A 22,070-nucleotide genomic window follows, 5' to 3' on the forward strand; every position below is an offset into this window, starting at 1 on the left:
AAAGATACAGAAAAACATCTCAGCTAGTGCAGTTTTCTGTGGAAAAATGAAGCTAGTAATGGGGAATGGAGAGGTGGGGTAGAGAGGAGGCTGCAGAGGGAAACTTCTCCGAGGAGATGGCAGTTAAGCTGAATGGTGAGCAAACCCCCCATCTGGGGGTGTGTTCCCAGTCCAGAGGTGGGGATCAGCTGGGTGTGTTTGAGGACTATAGAAAAAGCTACTGTGGCTGCCGCACCGTGAAAACGGGGTAATGGCAGGACAGACATACTGTCAGAAGATCAGGGGGGCAGGCCCCCTTCGCCCCCCGCAAACCCTGGCAATGACTCTGATTGTATTCTAAGTGTTATGGAAACACATTGTGAGTTTTGAGCAGGTGATTGACTTGTAATCTGATTGGTCTTTTAAGATCATTCTGGCTTTCAGGTTGAAAACAGGCTTAGTGGGAGAGGGGCGAAAATGAGAGCAGGAAGTGTAAGATGGACCCTGAGTGAGAGGTTCATTATTGGAATTGTCGGAACTCCTACCGAGTAGTTTCATTTACAGAAGCAACATGGCAGGTAGGGAGAGGTCTGGGGAGCTGAGTTCTATACTACTTCTGCCTCACGTTCTCTCCCAGTCTTGGGCTTTAGACTGTTGGGCCATTTGGTCCTTTCCAGTTCTAATGACTTAAGAAGTCTGCTCTCTGGACCTCAAGAAACTTTCCCAAAGACTCACTTGGTGCCTGGCTCTGGAACACTGAGGGATTTTAGCTCTGTAGGTGATTTCGGTAGGTCAGTTGTGAGGCCTCAGAGAAGCAGGTGGGGGCAGCAGACAGCGGGGTGGGGAACAGGTGAGGGTTGCTGAGAAAAGGCCCAGTAGTTAGTTCCAGAGTCAGGTGGCAGAGAAGGTGGAAGAGTGGGTGAAACCTGTTGACTTTAGGAGCCAGGATATCAGAAGAAAAACCATGTCAGAGGAGAAGCTTAAACCGGCCCCACTGTCAAGGCTGGGACTCTCAGAGAAGCAGGAACCAGAAGTGGAGACAGGTTCAGAGGAGTTAAGTCCGAGGCAGGGTCATCTCAGTGACCAAAAACAGGAAGCCAGGAATCATCATGGTCCCTCCGGGGACAAAGAGGTCCATCTATAGCGAGATTGGCTTTGGGATCCTGGCTGACTTCATTTCATAGTAACAGGCATTGTCCAAAAGAACTGGGAGTGTTTGCAACCTAGCACATGCTTTCCTTTACTCTCTAAACAAGGGCCACGTAGGCACCGAGTGAGAGTTATCCTGACCCTAAGATGGGCAGGAGGCGGTGCTGAATCAAGCCTATTTTACTGGCATGTGCCTCAATTCGCAAACAGGAGCGCTCTCTCACGCTTAGCCTGGGGAATTTCTCCCAGGCAGAAATGACGTCTTGGATCATTTCTCAGTCTCAAAACCTTTAGATGGTTTCTGGTACATGTGAGTTCGAACTACATGAACAAACTACCGTGTTCAATGTAACCAAGCTTCAGTCTTTACTGCAGCTGCTACAGCAGGGTCTTCTCGTGTCTCTGTCCCATCGTGAACACTCTTTTCTTCAAGACTTAGTTCCTGTCCAGGTCTGAACCATCTTCCTGCCAAGGACCCTCCTTTAGTACATGATTCTCAGTGACAGGAAGCTGGATAGCCTTACTGCTTGATACCTCGAGTTTCTTCTCCCTTCCCTTCCCTTCTCTCCTGACGAGCAGATTCCTGTGACACTTGCCTCCTAACCCCATCAGGAGCATTGCAGGTAACTGGCAGGTTCTGTGAGTCTCCTTGCCCCCTGTGTCTGCAGAGGTCAGAGCTGACTCACAGTCAGCCCAGCTCCGGGCCCATCAAGCCCATTCTAATAGGACACAGCCTAAAACAGTGACTTCAGTAATAGGGTCACAATTTTTAAATTGACATTTCTGCTCTGGCTCCTATAGTGAAGTGACCCTGTAAATTAACAATTTTCTTTGGCCCACATCCACTGCCCAAGATTGATGAATCATACTTATTCTCAACATTAACACATCTTTTCAAATGGAGGCATCAGAATTCACAACTGAGCTCTATGACCCATGGTTTGTGCAGGAAAGAATTTCATATGAAGTTCCAAGGCCAATTTTCAGAACAGGTCCATGCATGCAATTTCAATACACATTCATTTTTGAGACTAAGAGGAGCATAGGAAATAAAGAACAAGGCATAGAGAATTCACACTGAAGGTGTTCTTTTGAATTGACCCACGACAAAATATTTAATCTGTTGAATTGCAGTGGAAGGACTGGGCAAGGAATGAATAAATTGCCAGTGCCTTGGAAGACCAGCTGTCTGGGCATCCAGGAGAAGATCAAATTCAGCAAGCTCATAGAATGGTTAAGAGCTTGAGCGCTGCAGACTGACTCGCTGAGTTCATATCACTGCTAGGTGCGAGATGTGTGACCATGGACAGCTTACTGAACCTATTTGTACTTCATGTTCCTTGATAATAAAATTGGGATGGTAATAGTACCTCACTTATAGGACTGACGATTAAATGAGCCAGTCGTTATGAATGGTTAGGCACAGAGAATGGCACAGCACATAGCAGCCTTGGTTATTGTTATCATCATAACTGTTAACTCACACCATCTCCAGTACTGTCACTCCAGATCATACCACAGTCATCTGTCACCTGGAATGTGGCATTCGTTGGATGATAATAATGCAATGGACTCCACACTGGTCACTCAGCATTTGTCTTTGCCTCATCTAAATCTGTCTTCCTCGGTGTGGTCAGAGTGACCTTTTACGAAAGTGGATCTGATCATGTCACTTACAGATGAAACCCTTTGGTGGTTGTCCATAACTCTAGGTGGGATCAAGTTCATACTCCTTCATCAAGTAACATTATTATTTAAAGAAGCCAATCTACACTTGACTTCATGGTCCTAAGCACAATCTCAATGAACTAATTATTTGTGTGATCAACATTGATTTAAAGTTGATCTGCCTAATTACACCACGATCTCTATAGTCTAGTGGGGAAGAGTTTTCTGTTCCATCTTTAGTATGTAGCAGAGTGCCTTTCACTTGGCGGGTGCTCAGTAAATGTCTGTTGAGATACCCACTATGTATAAAGAAGATTTTTTGAATGAATGAATGTCACTAAGTGTAAAGAGAGTATGAAAGACAACTTGGATGGGTGGTGCATAGAAATTTCCCTTATGGTCGTGTCACACACAGTTTTGATGTAAACTCTTATTCTAATTCTCTTTAAATGTCACACAATGGGGGTGGAATGGAGAGAAAAAGACAGATATCAGAAGGACAGAACAGTCACAGGATCAAATCACACTACTGAAAAAACAAAAAAATAGTTCCATCTTAACATTTAAAGGAAATGGTTTTGAGAATCTAGTGTTAGGGGATTTTTCTTTTTCTTTTTCTTTTTTCCAAGTTGCTAATGTATTTTGAATTTTAAATCTTCCAGTGATGTTTCATGGTGAAGGTCTTTTCTTTTCTACATATATTTAAAGCTTTAAAGTCTACATAATTATATCTGAAATGTAACTCTATGCCCGTTATAATTAGGGGAAAACATCTAAACCAAATTATTTTTCCTACCACACTAAGAACCAGCAACCTCGTCCTAGAGATTATATAAATTTCTCAATTTTGTTTTTTATTTGTATATTAAGTTTTTGCCTAACAAATAAGTGGTATCCACTCATTCATTCGTTTATTCAACAAAGACTTTCTAGGTGCCTAATGGGCTAACCACTGTATTAGGTTGGGCTAAACTCACATTTAAGGTGCAAAGCTGATCTTAATTGGTGACTTAAACTGATTGGTGATTTTTTAAATAACTTTTTTTTATTGCTATAAATTCAAAAATTTTAAGTCCCTTGTGCTTTCTTAATATTTTAAAGTTTAAATTGACCACAATAATCAGTGTGTGTGTGTGTGTGTGTGTGTGTGTGTGTGTGTTCAGGTGGGTCTGGGAGGGATTAGAAAAAATGTCACTTCCTTCTTTGATCTGGAAATATTTATAAGGTACACTGCTTCACAGTGTTACTGGTGATCACATTGTCTAGAGGAACATAAAGTACAGATGTCCCTGTTCCCCTTGAATAATTTCCTAAGAGAAAGAGCTGACTCAGTTTCTTCTAGCAGTCATCTTTTGGACACAAATATGCTGAAATCCAAGATTTTGTAAATTTGGAAAGAGTGGGCACATTAATTGCTCTTACCTTCAGTGCTTTAGAATACCCTCAAGTGCATAATACAGACCTCTGATCTAGAATAAATGATGCTTAAATCCATCATCTTGGTGTTACAGCTGTCTCGGTACCACTCCCACAGCTCCAGCTCTTGATGACTTCGGGTGGTTCTGAGCTGAATTATCCTCTTGCTGGTGAGATTTCTTGTTTAACACATGGCAGAAACTGTCAAATTCCCTTCTCTACCAATTCCCTAATCTTAGGCCCTGATATAACTTCAACAATAGTAGAATTTTGTTGAAACATGGTTTGACAAGCAGCTGTAGATAAGGGGTATCTTGTGGGGAGTATTGTGCAGTGAAGAAGTTGAGGAAGATATTTTTCAGTAAATGAAGATATGGCTGTGGATGAGCCCACCTGGATTCCAGCTCACCTACACAATCAAGTGCTAGAAAAGGGAAGAGCTGGGTGGATGAGTCTTCAGCATCCCCAAGAATCTCCTGTGGAACTTGCTGGTTTAGATCACCAGTGGCATTATCTCCCCACCTCCTGCCCAAAGGTACAGCTTTAATAAATCAGGGCTGGGGGCCAGGACTTTTTTGGCAAGCAAGCATCTCAGGGAATAGTAATTTAATCCTAGTATAGGAAGTAGGGCATTTCCTAAAGGTAGTTTATTTCATCATATATACTTATAGTACAATGGCTATATTATATATAAAATAGTCCTCTCTTTGCTTTGGCTGCTGGGAAGCTGATAAGAGTATGGGATATCATCCATTCACTTTTTATCTTGACACTATCTCATTTGAGTTAATGAGACAGTATACCATGTTTCCCCGAAAATAAGACCTAGCCAGACGATCAGCTTTAATGAGTCTTTTGGAGCAAAAATTAATATAAGACTCAGTATTATATTATATTATATTATATTATACCAAGTCTTATATTATAGTAAAATAAGACTGTGTCTTATATTAATTTTGCTCCAAAAGACACATTAGAGCTGAAAATAAGTCCTGCTAGGTCTTATTTTCGGGGAAACATGGTAGCAGAGTGGTTAAGAGTATGGACTCTGGAGCCTGACTTCCAGCTTCACATACTGGTTTCACCTCTACTGGGCTGTGAGCTTGGGCGTCTCATTCCCCTTTGTGCGCCTCAGTTTTCCAATTGCTAAAGCTGGACTAGTAGTCTAGGGTCACAGAATCCTTATCAGACGTCAATGAAGTAATAATACAAGGAAAGTGCTTACAAGAGTGCCTGGCACATAGTTATCACCCATGTATTTGTTTTTTATTACATTTGTGTTATATTTACTCCTGACAACAATCTATGATATGCCTATTATAAACCTGGAGGCAGAAAAACCTGGAATTCGGAAAGGGTTGGTAACTTGTCTGAATTCTCCCATTAAGTGAAATTTCGGGGATCCAAACCTTGTCTGTCTGCATCCAAACCTTTTGACCATTTCAACAGCTCATGTGTCTCCTATTCTTTCAAAGATAACGTTAACACTTCCCCCTCTATTAGCTGATATAGGTGTAATATTTATATTCCCACTCTCTCGGTGAGATTTTTGGTTGCTTTCCATTGCTTTTTTTAGTTTCATGATCTTACACATCCCTTCTGGTAGGCTGCTTCAGATAGTTTTGAAAAGAGGCAGGGAATATTTTTCCAAAAAATAACAATATCAAGGCAGATATTTATCATGCGTGTCTGTTGCCCTAGTACGTGACCATGTAAGTGCAATATGATTGACAATAAAAGTTGGGGCATTGAATTTGAGACCCAAGGCAAGCATGCCAGTATTTTTGGAGAAGATCCTCTCTACAGAGAATTAAAAATAGCAATTGCTGAGTAAATCCATTGTAGTCTGTTTCCATTGTATTGGACTTACCAACAGAATTCCACAAATTATATAAAATGACAACAAGATATAAATCCAAAGAATAAGAGGCTATATTTTTCTTGAAAGTTTGTGGCAGAAATTGGAGGCAGAAACTGTGGTTCGGCCGACTTGATAATTGGTTGGAACTTGGATATTGATTGAGTCTAGTTCCTGCAGCGATTTTCTCTTCTTACAAAGTAAGAAAAGTAGGTCAAAGCAGATAGCATGCTGGAATGCATAACAAGTTACTAAGAAGTAGCAGCTAAAATGATTTAGCGAAGACCATGCTAACAACCAGCTTACCAATTCATGCGTGCGTGGAATGTCTGTTTTTGTATCATCATTCCTATTAGCTTTAATCCTACGGATAGACACACACACACCAGAAATAATTTCCAGCTATTTTGGTCTTTGTCATGAAGCTCATGGTTTTCTCTTCTTTACGGGGATCCTCACCTTTTCTTTTTTTCTGGACAATAGCTGATTGTTTCCTGCTGAGTAAAACCTCAGGCAGCACTTTTATGAGGCTTCGAAGCTGAAGTGCAATTTCTGGGATTCTCTGAGACTGCAACCTGCACCAGAGGAGCTAGTCTTCCATCAGGACCCCTGAAAATGTGGGTTACTAGAATCACCACAGGAAGTAAGTGTGCCTGGCATGCTGTGGCTGTGACCTTTAGCTCCAGACTTTCAGCGTCTGATCCACAGACCAACAGGGATCTGTAAACATTCTGACAGATGGCACAGGTATAGGGTCTGTTTGGGGCATGATACAGACCTCATTCCAGGGAGGAGCTTTTTGACAGTCCATAGAGCTGTCTCTAGTAATTTGGGAAACAGCCTCTTTACCCTAAGGTTGCTATGAGCCAATCACTAGCAGAAGCTTCTTAGTCTCAGAACAAATACATGTGATGTGGAGCAACAGGGGCCTTTTTGCTGTGTCACATGGAGCACAGATCTTCCCAGACCATCACTTTTAGGCCTGGAGGTCCTCTGCCTTCCTCAGCCTGACTGCTTAACATAAGCTGTTATGTTGGATAAATCAGAATCTTTTCTGTTTGCTCCATGGGTAGACTCTTCCTTATTTCTCCTTGAAGCAGTTTCATGGAAGTTCTTGCATCCTCTGGAAAAACCATCTTCCATTTCATTATGGAAGAAGGAGTCCTTCTGTGAGAACCTGTGATGTTGAAAATTAAAAAGTTGTAAACAACTTAAATAATAAACAATGAGGAAATGGTTTTATGTTTCAGTTATATGTTAGATATTAAAATATTATGTCAACAAAGCAAAGCAGATAATAAAGAATGCACTCTTCATTTTCTAAGAAGCCTGGACGTAATCCATAAAAATGTATTTAGTGTCTACGTGTGCCAGTATGATGCTAAATCCTTCCACGCATTATCTCCTTTAGTACTTGAAGCAAAGCCTATGGGAAAGGTGGTAGTATCATCTTTATTCTGCAGATTAGGAAACTGAGACTTAAAGAGCTTAAGCATTTTGCCCAGAATCACTGTATCAGTCAGCTTCTGCTAACAAATATGTATAGAATTAAATATATATATATATATATATATATATATATATATATATATATATATATTATTGTTTGCTATAATTCTGTGGCTTGGCTGCAATTCTCTGGCTGGGACTATATGGTGAGGACCAGATGGCCAAGGATGGCCTCACTTTCATGTCTGGACCTTCCCTGGGATAATGGGACAGCTGGGCCTCTCTCCACGTGGTCACTCATCCTCCATGAGGCTAATCCAGGCTTGTTCACGTGGTGGTGGTGGAGTTCCCAGCTGCAGGAGAGGCGAAACCCGAAAACCTAAGCACTTTCCAAGTCCCTTCTTGTGTCATGTCTGCTAACGTCCTGTTGGTTGAAATAATCCATATCAGGCTAAATCCCAATTGGGGTGGAGAAATAGATTCCACCTCTTGATTGGAAGAGTGGCATGGTCATACTGCAAGAGGGCATGCATACAGAGATAGGAAGAATTTGTGGCCATTTGCAATCTTATGTATTCACAGCATCAATAAGTGGCCAGATGGTATTTGAATCTACGTCGTCTCATTGCCAAGCCATGTTACACTACTGAAACATGTTATAATGATCTTCTGTGGATATCTTAATGCTTTGGGTTTTTGTTTTTCAGTTATATATAATGAGCATGAATTACACTGATAATTAATGTAACTAAAAAAATTATTATTATGAATGCATTTAGGTGCTCTAGGCACTTTGAATAAAAGACTGATGTCACAGCCATCTAACTTTAATCTCTTTTCAGCACAGCTCCTGGTTTGCCAACCTCTGAGGTGTCCACAAAGTTGACTATAGACGTTCAGCAGTTGCTATGAATTATGGCACAATCCCTTATGTAAACTCTCCTAGAAATGGCAGAGAAGCAGCACTTGATTCCCAAGTTTCTATGTGACCAAAACTCATGTCATCTGAGCAGCTCTCTACTGTATAATTGTCCTGTCACTACGGGAATGCAAAGAAGCAGCCAATGAACCTGAAAGGTTGCAGCTAATTGCCTCCTGCATTCATTAAGCTTTGGGAGGCTGGGTTTAGAAATCGCCTTATGCTGATTCTTCAAGTTGTGTGCAGTTAAAAGTACTCTGTAAATAGGAATGGTGGATTCGTATATTTATCTGTTCCCCCTCCAAATATTTATTGAGTGCTCTCCATGTGACTGAAACTGGGCTGGGAGCTGGGGATGCATTGGGAGAACAAGACAGATATAATCCCTAACCTCACAGAGCTTCCATTCTAATGAGGAAAATAGACAGTTAACAAGCCAGCAGAAATAGACACCTGCACAGCTGAAGGTGGAAGGTCACTAGGTCAGCTGCTATGAGCTGAGTGGTCACTGAGGGCCTCTCTGAAGAGACCATTAGAGCAAAAACCCCAAGGATGAGAATGAGCTGATCTCACGAATTGCTGGGGACAGGGCATTTCAGGGAGAGGGAAAAGTGAATGCAAGGGCTTAGAAGCAGGAGATGGCCGCTTGCCGTGCTGGAGTAACAGAAAGGAAGCATGTGTTTCTCCTCTCCCTTCTCCACCATTCCCTTGTCGGTTGGATCAATGGCTCTCTAAGAAAACAGAGGGCCACATCAAGCAAAGTTAATAAACATGGCAGACAAAAATAAAAAAAAAAAAAAATCAATTCTTTAATGAGAAATGCAATTTCCATTCAAAATAGTATTTCTTCATATGTTTGATAATTTCTGCCATCCAAATCAGTATTCATGAGAAGGGTGATCATTTCTTGATTAAAAATCTAATACTCAAGTGTGATTTTAATATATTAGTGAATACAATGGGAGCCATTTTCGACTAAATGATATTGAATATATCTATATGTGATTGTCACTCAGTAATCATCTACAGTAAAATCATGTGCCTTGAATACTTAAATTTGAAACTGGCGGGGGGGAGTATAAAAATTATAGCTGTTTTTTTTTTTTTTGTCTTACAAAGCATTAGGATCAATTAAAAGAAAATTTCTTGATATAAAAATTTTTTCCTAAGTATATTTTTTTTGTCTTCCTGCTTCTTCCATACGGGTAATTATTCTGTACTTTGTCAGTGAAAGAAGTGTCTGCTTTACCACACTTTTAAACATCAGTGCTATTTTACTTTATTTTAATTTTTTAACATGCCATTGATTCCACAGATATTTATTGAGTGTTGTTCAATGTCCAGCCCTGGGCTAGTTGTTGAAAATACAAAGACAAATAGGACAGAATGTTTATCCTCTTGGACATGATATTATGTGTCTCTGAGTGCGCGCTTTCTAATTACAAATAGACAATTTAAAATTTGCTACTCCCTAAAATTCATCAGTGTTACAGAACTAGTTCCCATAGCAGTTTATCCATAAGCTTACATGGTAAATAGAGAAATATGATTTTACAACATCCTCTCAGAGACAAAAAACAAAACAAACAAAAAACATAAAACAAAACAAAACAAAAAAAAAACTGAAATGAAAACAAACTCCTGCCCAAACAAAAAATTCTCCCAAATGCTGTCAGCAAAGTGATGGGCTCTGATATGGATGACAGTGGTCAACAAGACAGAAGTCGGGGGTTGTTTCAGATGAATTAAAGGGACCAAATGTAGGTGTCTCTGTGGACTCTCTGCATATACTAATCACTCAGTGTGTGTGTGTGTGTGTGTGTGTGTGTGTGTGTGTGTGTGTGTGTTTCACAATACAATTTCTAGTTTTGCTAGGGCTACTACCAAGAATAAAAAGAGTATGCTGAGGAAAAGTGCATGCTTGAATGCAATCTGAATAGTACTTTGTTGTCTTAAAAATTTTACTGCTGTTGCTTTTAATTTTTGCTTCGGAAAAATTCTTGCTTTTGGAATGTCCAGTGTTAAGAGGCACTATGAGAAAATCCACAATGTGCAGTTAAGTAACTGAGAAAGTCAGTCAGCAAAAGACAAAATAAACCAGCTTCAAAAGTGTTTTTTACTTGACAATAAAGTTTGGCCCAACTTTGTTATGATAATCAAATCCTCAGTGGTTGCTAGGTATGTGATGTCTATAATTTTAGTCCCAAATGAGAAACTTCTAATTATGGGAGAATCATAAAATAACGGTGAAGAAAAATTGTAAATATTATACAGTGAGAGTTAGGATATTTCTTGATAAAAAATACTGGTTATGAACCTCAAAATGTTATGCTGAGTGAAAGAATCCAGCACAAAGAAGTACATATTATATGATTTAAATTATATGAAGTTCAAGAACAGATGAAATTTATCACTGCTGATAAAAATCAAGTAACTAACTGAAAAGAGGCATGATGGAACTTTCTGGGATAATGCAAATGCTCTATATCTTGTCTTGGGTTTTGGTTACACTTTAGATCCATGTATTTTAATGTGTACAAATTAAACCTCAATTAAAAATGAATAAAAGTGAACACTTCAGATCTGTACACTTTAATGTATATAAATTATACCTCAATTAAAAATGAATAAAATTACACACACACAAAGATACCTGTTAAATATAGTTAGTCTCAAACTTTTTTTTTCTCTGAATTGATCCTCATGCAAATATATGGATCACTTCTGGTTTAATATTTTCTTTTACTTATTTAAATAACAAATTGATTAAATAAGGGTTAAAATCTGCAGAGCCTCACAGATTTTCTAATTGTAACCTGTATTGGTGAACTGAGGTCTGATAATTACATTCGCAAACTTGCCATGTGCGCTCACATTGGCAGCACTGCACAAACAGCTCAAGAAAGTTTCATAACCTTGGTATATCAGTGTCTCATAGCTGTGTTTTTGTCGACGTGTCGCGGTGTCTTGCTGAGTGGCGTTCATTATTGTTGTTGCATGTTTTCGTGTACTGTCACGAGAATGTCTGAGCTTGAATTAGAGCAACGAACAAACATGAAATTTCTTGTTAAAGTTGGCAAGAGTGGGAGTGAAATCAGGGCCATGTTAGTCCAAGTTTATGAGGATAATGCCATGAAGAAAACGGCAGTGTGCAAATGGATTGAACATCTTTCTGAGGGAAGAGAACACGTCACTGATGAAGAGAGGTCAGGGTGGCCAGTAACGAGGAGAACTGATGAAAACATTGCAAAAATTCTTTGAATAGTGTGTCAAAATCCTCGGCTGCCTGTGAGAAGCACAGCAGACCAAATAAACATTGATAGAGAAACAGTTAGGAAAACGTTAACTGAAAATGTTAACTGAAAATGTTAACTGAAAATGTTAACTGAAAATGTTAACTGAAACGCCCTCTGTGAGGGAGTTTTTAGCCAGTAAACAAATAACTGTATTGGAACACCCTCCCTACTCACCTGATCTGGCCCCCAATGACTTCTTTCTTTACCCAAAGATAAAGGAAATATTAAAAGGAAGACATTTTGATAACATTCAGGACATCAAGTGTAATATGACAACACCTCTGATGGCCATTCCAGAAAAAGAGTTCCCAAATTGCTTTGCAGGTTGGAATAGGTGCTGGTATTCTCGCATAGCTCCCAAGGGGAGGGAGGACTTCGAAGGTGACCGTAGTGATACTCAGAAATGAGGTATGTAGCACTTTTTCTAGGATGAGTTTGCGAACATGATTGTCGGACCTCATATAGCCCAGGTCCTAGTGACTGTTTTTTGTTTAGACAAGATATAATTTAACACTTTTCTAAGTCTTAGACTTTTCATCGTGTAATAAAGATGATTAAACTTTCCTGAAGGGTGTAGGATTAAGTGAAATAAGGTATATTACAGCCCTGCTATTCAAAGTGTAATCTGCAGATGGGGAGCCTCAGCATCACTCAGGAGCTTCTTAGAAATGCAAAACCCCAGGCCCTACCCTGGGCCTGCTGAATCAGAAGCTTCCTTTTAACAAGATGCTCAGGTAATTTGTATGCATGCTAAAGTTTTCAAAGCACTGTCTTACAGTACATTGTATAGTATAAAGTGAGATAGAAATATTAGAAATTGTTATCAATACAGTTTCCACACCTACACGTGGGATGGTCCACAAGGTGTTGCCAAAACTGGTCCCTGTGTATCTCTCAGACTTATCTTCCCCTCTTCCTGCTGCTCACTTGGCCCCAGCCACACTGACCTACCTTCTTCAGGTCCTCAAGCATGCCATGTGCATGCCATTCTGTCTTGCAAATGCTGCTGTCTTGCCTGGATCATTCTCCTCCCCTCCTTTGAATGCTTTGTTTTAGTCTTTTGAGTCTCAGTTAATCCTCAACCTCTTCAGAGATGTCTTCCCCAAATGCTCTATGTAAATATCCTTCCCTGTCAATCTCCATCTCAGCTCCTTGTTTCTTACCTCATGACCCTTTTTACTAGTTGCACTCATTCTGCATATTTGCCTATTTTTGTTTTATCTCCCCTTTTAGAATAGTAGGGCTCATGTCTGTATTGTTCACTATTGTGTCTCGAGGTCTGCCTCAGCGCGTAGCACATGGCAGGTGATTATGATACGGTTATCAGTAACAGGTGGAAGGAAGGAAGGAAGGAAGGAAGGAAGGAAGGAAGGAAGGAAGGAAGGAAGGAAGGGGGAAGGGAAGGGAAGGGAAGGGAAGGGAAGGGAAGGGAAGGGAAGGGAAAGGCTGCGTAATTATGTGATGCTGTCTGGAATTTACCTCTGATTGACATAAAAAAAAAAATCTCTTAATTCTAAGCTATCACCCTTACACCAGATCACTGAATGCATTGTTAAAATTCTCAGAAAAGCACTTAAATAAAAAGAAAGAAAAGAAAAGCAGAATTTGTTTTTGCAGAGTTTGTTTGCTTTGTATCCCTAGTCTTCCCATCCCCTCACCCTGCTTTTGGAAATGGTGGTTCCCTCATAGTGGTTTCATCAATCTCTGGTCCCTGGACCCCTGCTGTTGGAAACTGCAGGAAAAGCCAGCACATCACCTTTAATTAGCAGAAGTGAAGCCTGCCTCATACACACAGATAGTGCCTTGGAAATAAGAAACAGAAAAATGGGAGGCAGGACCAGGTTCCTGGGAAAGTACTAGGAAATGAAAAAGAATAATTATCCTGTTTAACATAATGTTGTTAATCTGTATTGCCCATTATCATCTAGAGTGTCTTGCCCATTGAAGTCTGCAAGCTGTAGAGTTGCTCTTTGCTCCCGCAGTGTAGCTAACACAAGGGACTGGCTCGCCATCCATCATCATAATTAGTTTGTCATCATTTTCTGCCCTTCTTGGCTCTGCAGTAAAAAGATAGAAGAGGCATTTAAAGTTATTCAGGAATTGTTCCCCAAATTTCCTTCCTGTTCTTTATAGGAACAGATAGCTGTATTTCTGCCCTATTTATTTTATGTTTAGCCTGTGATAATGAAGTATATTTCATCTGGAAGTATATAGCTTTAATTTTCATGTTCTGCTTTGAAACATCTTGCTGTTTCATTTTGTTTCAGCTGTACAGCATATAAAGAGAGCCCGCACTTCTTTCTGAACTCACCCATCACCCACCGGAGTTAATTCTGGTTGCAAGACCAACATTATGACTTCATGAGCTGACTGAATACCAGGTACCAGTTCTCCAGTCCTTTACAGTTTCCAGAGTGCTATCCTTGTTTTATCCCTCCATTCCCTCAAGAGCCCTGGGGTGTAGAAAAAACAGGGGTTATCCACATGCCCCTTTTAGAGAATGAAGAGAAGAAAGGTCAACTGACTTGTCCAGGTCCCTATTGCTAGGGCAACGAGGAGCTAGGACTTGAATCCGGGTGTTCTAATTGTAACTTACGGGTCTTCTCTCTCTATGACCACAGCAATAACTCCCGCAGCTGCTGGGGTTTGCTTCTGCTGAAATGGTGATGGGGCAATTTTCAGTTATTCTTTCATTCTCTTGACTGTGAATAGAATGAGCTTTCCTTGTTGTGGTGCAAAAGGGAAAGGATATTTGTATTAAAATGTGGGGCTTATAAGGGATTTGATAACCTAGGACAGAGGTCCCAGACCAGCAGCTCCTACAGTGCTGGGCAGCTTGTTAGAAATAGACATTTTCAGACCTTCCCCCAGGCCTACTGATCAGAAACTGGGATTGGGCCCAGTGGTCTGTGCTGTAAGAAGCACCCCAGGTGATTCTGATATAGGCTAAAGTTTGAGAACCACTGGGTCTAGGGAGAAGGCGGGGGAAACACAGGGGATAATAGAGTAGAAAGAAATGGCATGGTATCCTACGGTGAGGGAAAGAGTGTTTCCTCTACCATCTTAGGTTCAGTACCTGGGTCTATGTACATTAAAGAGACAGAAGTAGATTAACAGGATAAAATGCATACAAATTTTACTTGACGTTAATATTTTAATTTGTATGTGTGTATACGGGTGTCTCACAAAAAAAAAAGGAAGTGAAAACCCAAGGAAGCAGATAGCCTGAAAGCTTATATACCGTTTTAACAAAGAGTCATAAATTTGTGGAGAAGTCACAAGACAAAGGAAAAGAGTTTGAGCTTCGATGGGCAATGAATTGTGGAAAAGTAAATATATGGGAGGGAAAAAATGGAAGATAATAATTCAGTAAGATTTGTTTATGCAGATTCAAATGGATGTCATCTCCAGTACTGAGTTGTCTCCTCCTCCTGGTATGGAGGGGAGGGGACACAGCTTCACAAAGAGAAATTTATGCTCTGCTTTTAGATAGAAAGGGGAAGCTTTCTGCATCTGCTCTTTCTCAATTACCTTCTGTCCAAAACAATCGTCATGCCAAGGCATATTTTGGAGTGGCGTATTCTGATCCCTTTCACCCAACAGCATAGCCTTTGGAGCCAGACAGTTGGGTTTCTATCACAGTCCTGCCACTTCATTCATCCATAAAGTATTTACTGAGCATTTACTATGTGCCAGGACTATGCAGAGACTAGGAATATAGCAGGGAAAAAAACACACCAGAGATTTCTGTCCTATTGGCCTTAACATCTGCCTTATGCTCATTGACTGAGTGATTCAACTTCCCCATTCTGTCTCCTGTTTCCTGGCCTATAAAGGGAGAGTACGAACAGTGCCTGACACACAGGGATCTTGTAAGGATGAGACATAGAACGCCAGTACCCAGAACGTGATTATAGACCTACAAATGCTTGCTCCTCATCATGATCACACCCTTAGTCGCCAAATGCTGTCAATAAGCTGACGGTGCTGTCTCTTGCCAACTCTCCCAATCTATGATCAGAAGCCCCAAAGAAATTTACCATTTCCTAGAGACCTGAGACTGACGACACAGACTATTGCTGAGATGCTTAAAGCAGATGCTCAAAATATTCAATTTAGAAGTGTCCTGAGAACTCATGGACCCAGGTGATGGGTACCTCTTCATGAATTATCCAGATTTTGTCATAATTTCAAGTATCACAATGGCAATATTGACCCAAATCCTCTGGGAGTAAATATGTTCCTGGCAGAGTTTCAGAGTCCACTAACCTGACATAAGAACAGGACTCAGAGATGAGGAACTTACAGGGTGATTTCAAGCAGCACAAGCATTAATTAAAGATGCCTTAGATTTAAAAGTCTGGCTGCTCCAGGAGGGCAGAGATGCAGTAACCTGGGCCTTTCCCAGGTTAACTTCAGGTCTGCACTTCCCCAGGTAGAAAAGTGTTTGTGCTGCGTTCAATGCCCAGCTCAAATCTCAGCTCCTCTAAGGCATGCTGTCACGTTGGGTTGGCCTGTATGAGATTCTCCAGTCAGGGGTCTAGGGCTCCCCCACCTCCCTGAGTTCCACAGCCCTGATGGAACACACAAACACAACTTGCTAGCCACCTGGGAAACAAAAGACTTCATCCATTTTACCGTTCTGTGCTAGTTCCTTGAAATCCCTTCCACCCCAGTAGAAGACTGTGGTGACAGCTGCAGCCAATTGAAAAGACAGTGTAGGCAGAAGCCCAGGGTGGGCCTCGCATCCCCCACCCCAATGTGGAGATCGAGAATGGTTCTTACGGTGTGCTGTATTGCTTGGGTGTGTTGGAGACAGAGACAGAGATAGAGATGGAGAGAATATGTGGGCATCAAAGCAAGAGAACAAAAAGGGAGAAAGGGAAAAGGAAGAAAAGAAGGCAGAAAGGGAAGGGAAAAGGAGAGGAAGGAGGCAAAAAGGAAGAAGGCAGGGAGGCAGGGTGGGGGGAGGACCTGGACCTACAGAGACAACTCAAGTTCACATGCGTAACCTGCTGCCTGGAGAAGAGAAGACGGGCCTCCGTCCTCGTGCTGTCAGTGGGTGGGGGTGGCCCAACTTGCATCCGCATGGAGCAAGAGGTGACAAGAAGGCCCCACCTCTCTGATATGGCTGATGATTGAAGATCTTCTCTCGGTCTTCTGTTCTCGTCTCTCCATGGAACCTGCACCTCCTCCAGGGGGACTGGGCCCTGTGGACCTCGTGATCCACATACAGCTGCACATTTGTGTCTTCCTCTAGACTTTGGGCCTTTGCAGGGTGGGGGCTGTGTCTTGGGCACCATATTATTTCCACGGTGCTTAGTGAATCACACTTAGTAGGGACCATAAAGTTTGTTTAATGGAGTGGAATTGTTTACTGAGAACTGTCCTATTTCTTGGAAAAACTAGACCCACTGGGGTGAAGTTTTCTAGTGTGCTCTATTGGATTATAGGGGACATAATGATTCATCCTTTTAATCCCTTCTTAATGATGAAACATTACTGAGCTGAAATTTAGCGGCGCTTTTCATTTTATATTGTTTTTTCTTTCCCCACTCAGCCCTGCCTCATTCTAACAAGAATAAAGCTTTGGAGGAATCTCTCATATTTCAGATATACATTTAAAGAAGTCAGACTCAATTGCTCAGTTAATTAAATTTGCAGTAGTCTCTTTGGAGATATTTATGGACTTATTTTCACACTTTTGCATTTTTCTTTTCTTCTGGTTGAGCGGTAGCAAATACGAAGTGACAACCACATTACTGTACATGGAGCTGTTTACAGAACAAGATGATTGATTTCCTGATAATAATTTAATAGGGTAATTTCCCTGCGATGCAGATTCTATCCCCCTTGGTTTATCCTGCTCACTTGTTGCATTATGTGTTGTCTTAATCTCTCATGTCAACCCCAGGTAGAACCAAAGCCCATTTGAGTTTGGCAGATACACTGTTTGGAATTTGGGGGTTTCCTTTGAGGCTTGTAGCTAAAAACCAAAGATTTGGACATGTGGTCTTCTACTCAACCATCTTCAAATTAGAAGCCACACAAATAAGATGAGGCCAATCAAAATTTCCATTGCCTGAAAACCAAAGGATATAAAGACTTCAAGTTCCAGGACAAGCTTTTATTCAATTATGAAATATTCAAGCCAATTTCTCTAATAATGGTACTGAATACTACACTGCATTTTAAAAATCGGAGCATATTTTTCATATCCATAGCTGCCGGTATCTCTGTATGTGCCAGGAAGTTTGCTAAAATCTCTTTTGCCTTCTTGTGTATAATCCAAACCTTACCTTATGAGACATGTTATTATCTCCATTTTATAAATGTAGAAACTGAGGCTTAGAAAATGATGTCCCCCAGGTCATACCGCTGGTCTCAAGTCTACATCCTCTGATTACTATACCCATAGTATTTTCACCACCCCATTTTTATTATATAAACAAATAGCATCTTAGATGAAAAGCACCAAATTGTGGTGGAAATAATAGATAATGAAAAGCAATTTATAATCTATAAATTACAGTTTGACATTAAGAAATGTGTAAAACCATAGACTTTGAGACTCAGCTTCTTTGTAAAGACATTCAATATGGATTACAAGGAACATTTGAGAAACATTTAAAGAACAAAGAGGGGACTTTTCCTAGCAAATATCCAAACACATTATAGAGCTATAGCAATTAGAAAAATATGGCATTGACAAATGGAGATAGACCCACAAATGCATAGACATTTTGTGCATGAGAAAGTTGGCATTTAAAATGAATGTGGAAGAGATGGGCTGATTGTTCAGCAAGTGATGTGGGAATATTAACTATCTATTTGGGGAAAAAAGTCCTTCTCCCATTATTTATGGAAATACTGGAATAAAAGTCTAAATATATTAACATTATATATTAGAAATCAGAAAATCACCCAGAACATTCCTACGAGGACTCATGTTTGAACTGTAAAGTTGAAAATGTATTTGTCCCTACCTAAGAAATAACTGTTGACACTTCAGACATAATCATATTAGTACCCGATGCTTTGCATCCAAGTGGATACTGCCAGCTACACAAGAAATTTGCTTATACTGGCACATCTCCCGCTTGCTTACCCAGTTCCTTTGGGTAAACTTGTACTTTAGAGAGGGCCGCCTGGTATTGGGGGTGCAAGACTTTGCTATGGAGGAAAGCTAAGCTAAACTCCCTGGACTCCCCAGCCATCCCACCCAAGACTGGGATAGGTGACCCTACTGTGTGTTCCCACGGCAGCTGGTATTTCCTGACTTGGTCGTTATTGTTATCATCTGTTCTGTGTCTTTTGCTAGACTGTAATTTCCGAAAGCATAGAGACCCTGTCCATTTTGCTCACCACTGGGCTTATCCCAATGCTTGGCCCATTCTGGTGCTCAACAATGCTTTGGGGAATGTACAAATAAGCACTTTGTTGGCTTCATGAACAGGAATAACAAAGGATGGTAGGGAAAAAAGTAAATGTGTGCAATAAGGAGATTGGCAGGCCTGTCCGAGCTTTCTGGGCCAGATGGGAAATATGTGTGTCTCTGGTTTCTGAAGAGGTTCAGGATAAAGCACTGGAATGCACCATTCTGGGTGAGGATGGTGGCCAGTAGGCATATGTGGGAAATAACATAACATAATAGCTGCTCCATTTCTAAATCCTTACATCATGCCAGGCACTGTGCTAAGCACTTTCTGTGTATTATTCCACTTACTCTTCACAGCAACCTTAAGGGATGGAGGGATGGATGGTATTATCATATTTTCCCACATGAGCAAACTGAGGCTCAGAGAGAGTAAGTTCTGCTAGGTCACATTGCTAGTAAGTGGAACTCAGCCTGTTTCATTCCTACTGCCTCCCAACAGACTGAGACTAGTGAAAGGGAAAGGCATCTCCAGCCCAACATCCTGGTTCTTCAGTCCTTTTCTACGATTGTTTTCCTATTAATTAAGCCACAGTATTTATGAGGATATCATTAGTTTTCCCACGAATGTCTTTTTTCTGTTCCAGAATCCCATTTTGTGTTTAGTTTTAAAATTTTTATTAAGTTTTTTAGGGTGACATTGATTAGTACAATTATATAGGTTTCCACTGTACATTTCTATAACAAATCATCTGTATATTGCACTGTGTGTTCACCACCCAGAGTCAGTTCTCCTTCCATCACCATATATTTGACCCCCCTTTCCCTCTTTGACCTTGTACCCCCTTACTTCTGGTAACCACTAAACTGTTGTCTGTGTCTGTGAGTTTTTGTTTCTTTGTTTGTCTTATTCATTTGTTGCTTTCAGTTTTATATCCCACATAAGAGTGAAATTATATGGTTCTCGACTTTTTCTATCTGACTTATTTCACTTAGCATGATAATCTCAAGATCTATCCATGTTGTCGCAAATGGCAGTATTTCATCTTTTGAGAAAGGAGTCAAAAACATACAATGGAGAAAAGAAAGCCTCTTCAATAAATGGTGCTGGGAAAATTGGAAAGCCATGTGAAAAAGAATGAAACTGGACTGCTATTTGTCACCATATACCAAAATTAACTCAAAATGGATCGAAGACCTGAACATAAGACCTGAAACAATAAATTGTGTAGAAGAAAGCATAGGTACTAAACTTACGGACCTTGGGTTCAGAGAGGATTTTATGAATTTGACCTCAAAGGCAAGGGAAGTAAAAGCAAAAATAAATGAATGGGACTATATCAAGCTGAAAAGCTTCTTCACAGCAAAAGAAACTATCAACAAAACAAAGAGACAACCAATTGAATGGGAGAAGATATTTGTAAACACCTCCGAGAAGGGGCTAATATCCAAAATACATAAAGAACTCATACAATTCAACAACAGAAGAACAAACAATCTAATTAAAAGATGGGAAGAGGATCTGAACAGACTCTATCCCCGTTTTTAAGACAGCCAATAAAACAACTCAAAGAACAGCCCTGAACAAACCAAACCCAGCCCTTGGAGACCTCAACCCTCCCCATGGGAGAGAATGATTTCTGCTGCTCTTGTCCAGGACCCTCTCTGGTGGTGCATGCTTCCAGCTTGCAAAGGGATGCCTGTAAGACAGACAGTACTCTCTAGAGTTCCCTAGCAAGCTGTCCTGCTCTCACACCAGTACACATTTCACACGAGAACTCAAAAGTGGCCAGCTCCTCGAACCCACAAAGAGTTCACCTTGACCAGATGAAATGCTTCAGCAGCCTGCCGCTGCCTTCTCAGTCTTTTGCATAGGCAAAATTTTAGACTTAACTGCAAATTAGTAGTGGCTGTTAATCAACTGGATCACTGCACTTGGTGATCTGCAATTTTAATTTGCCGTGACTGATTGCTTCATTCTGTTGGAAGTTAGTGGTATTAACCTGGGCAATAATTACTTGGCTTTGGCTAAATGTATCAGTGTTTCCTAAATGAATGTAAGGGCTGGTCTTAATATACCTTAGTTTTCTTTTCTGTATTAGGAAATCGTTGAAAGTGCAAAAAATACCCAAGCTGGAAAAAGTGAATACTATTCTTTAAGTTTATTTCCATCATTACTTAAGATAGGCAAAAGACAAAAGGCAAAAAAAATAATAACCGTTTTAATAAATGCTATGATTTGAATAATGATTCTAAGATAAGAGGTTCAAGTTCTTAATTGGAGAAAGTGATAGAAAATCAATTAGCTACCTGGAGAATGAAAATAAACTATTTAAATTAGCTTTGTATGGCCTATTGGCATTTTAATCCTGGAAAACCAAAATAATAAGGCTGATTTTAAAAGAGAATAGCACTGTTGCAGGTATTTCTGATCCACAAAAACAAATTTATGAAGAATATAATGTACACGTGGTCATGAAATCCCAAGAAATGACCACTTTGGACAAAAAAAAAAAAAATTGGCACAACAGATGCATCTGTTTTTGTGACCTACACTCAAATGAGATAGCATTGACATGCTAAACATAAAAGTAGTGACGTGAATCCCATCGTAGAGTATTCTGGCACGGTTTCACCTCTCACAAACACAGGTAGTTCAGTTCCCTCGAGATGAAGCTGGTTGCCACTCCATGTCTTCTCCTTACAGACCAGGTCCTTCAGCAAGGAGTTTGGGGGTCAGAAGGGGCAGGGCCTCTCCTTTTCTCAAGAACAGTCTCACTTAGGGAGGTGAAAAGAAGCTTTTCCTTGGAAAGGTTTGGAGATCTCTGTCTAGACTGTAAAAGGAGAGGTTGGGAAAGGAGAACCCTCGCCTCAGGAGTCTACTTTAGATCAATCTTGGTAATGAGTTGAGGACCTAGAAACTGATTTCCTTAAACTCTTCATGTTCAGCGTATCTTACAA

General features: G+C 40.5%; 1 long non-coding RNA gene across 1 annotated transcript in view; it reads left to right on the forward strand.

The window, feature by feature from the left end:
* The window catches only part of LOC109443577 (uncharacterized), a 272,823-nt gene that overhangs the window by 194,331 nt on the left and 56,422 nt on the right, over window positions 1–22,070 (forward strand). The window contains exon 3 of the long non-coding RNA XR_012489505.1: window positions 14,002–14,115. This is a non-coding gene — a long non-coding RNA (uncharacterized LOC109443577). The remainder of the gene's footprint in view (window positions 1–14,001; window positions 14,116–22,070) is intronic.

This window comes from Rhinolophus sinicus, linkage group LG10 (assembly GCF_036562045.2).
Source record: "Rhinolophus sinicus isolate RSC01 linkage group LG10, ASM3656204v1, whole genome shotgun sequence".
In the NCBI taxonomy this organism is placed as follows: domain Eukaryota; kingdom Metazoa; phylum Chordata; class Mammalia; order Chiroptera; family Rhinolophidae; genus Rhinolophus; species Rhinolophus sinicus.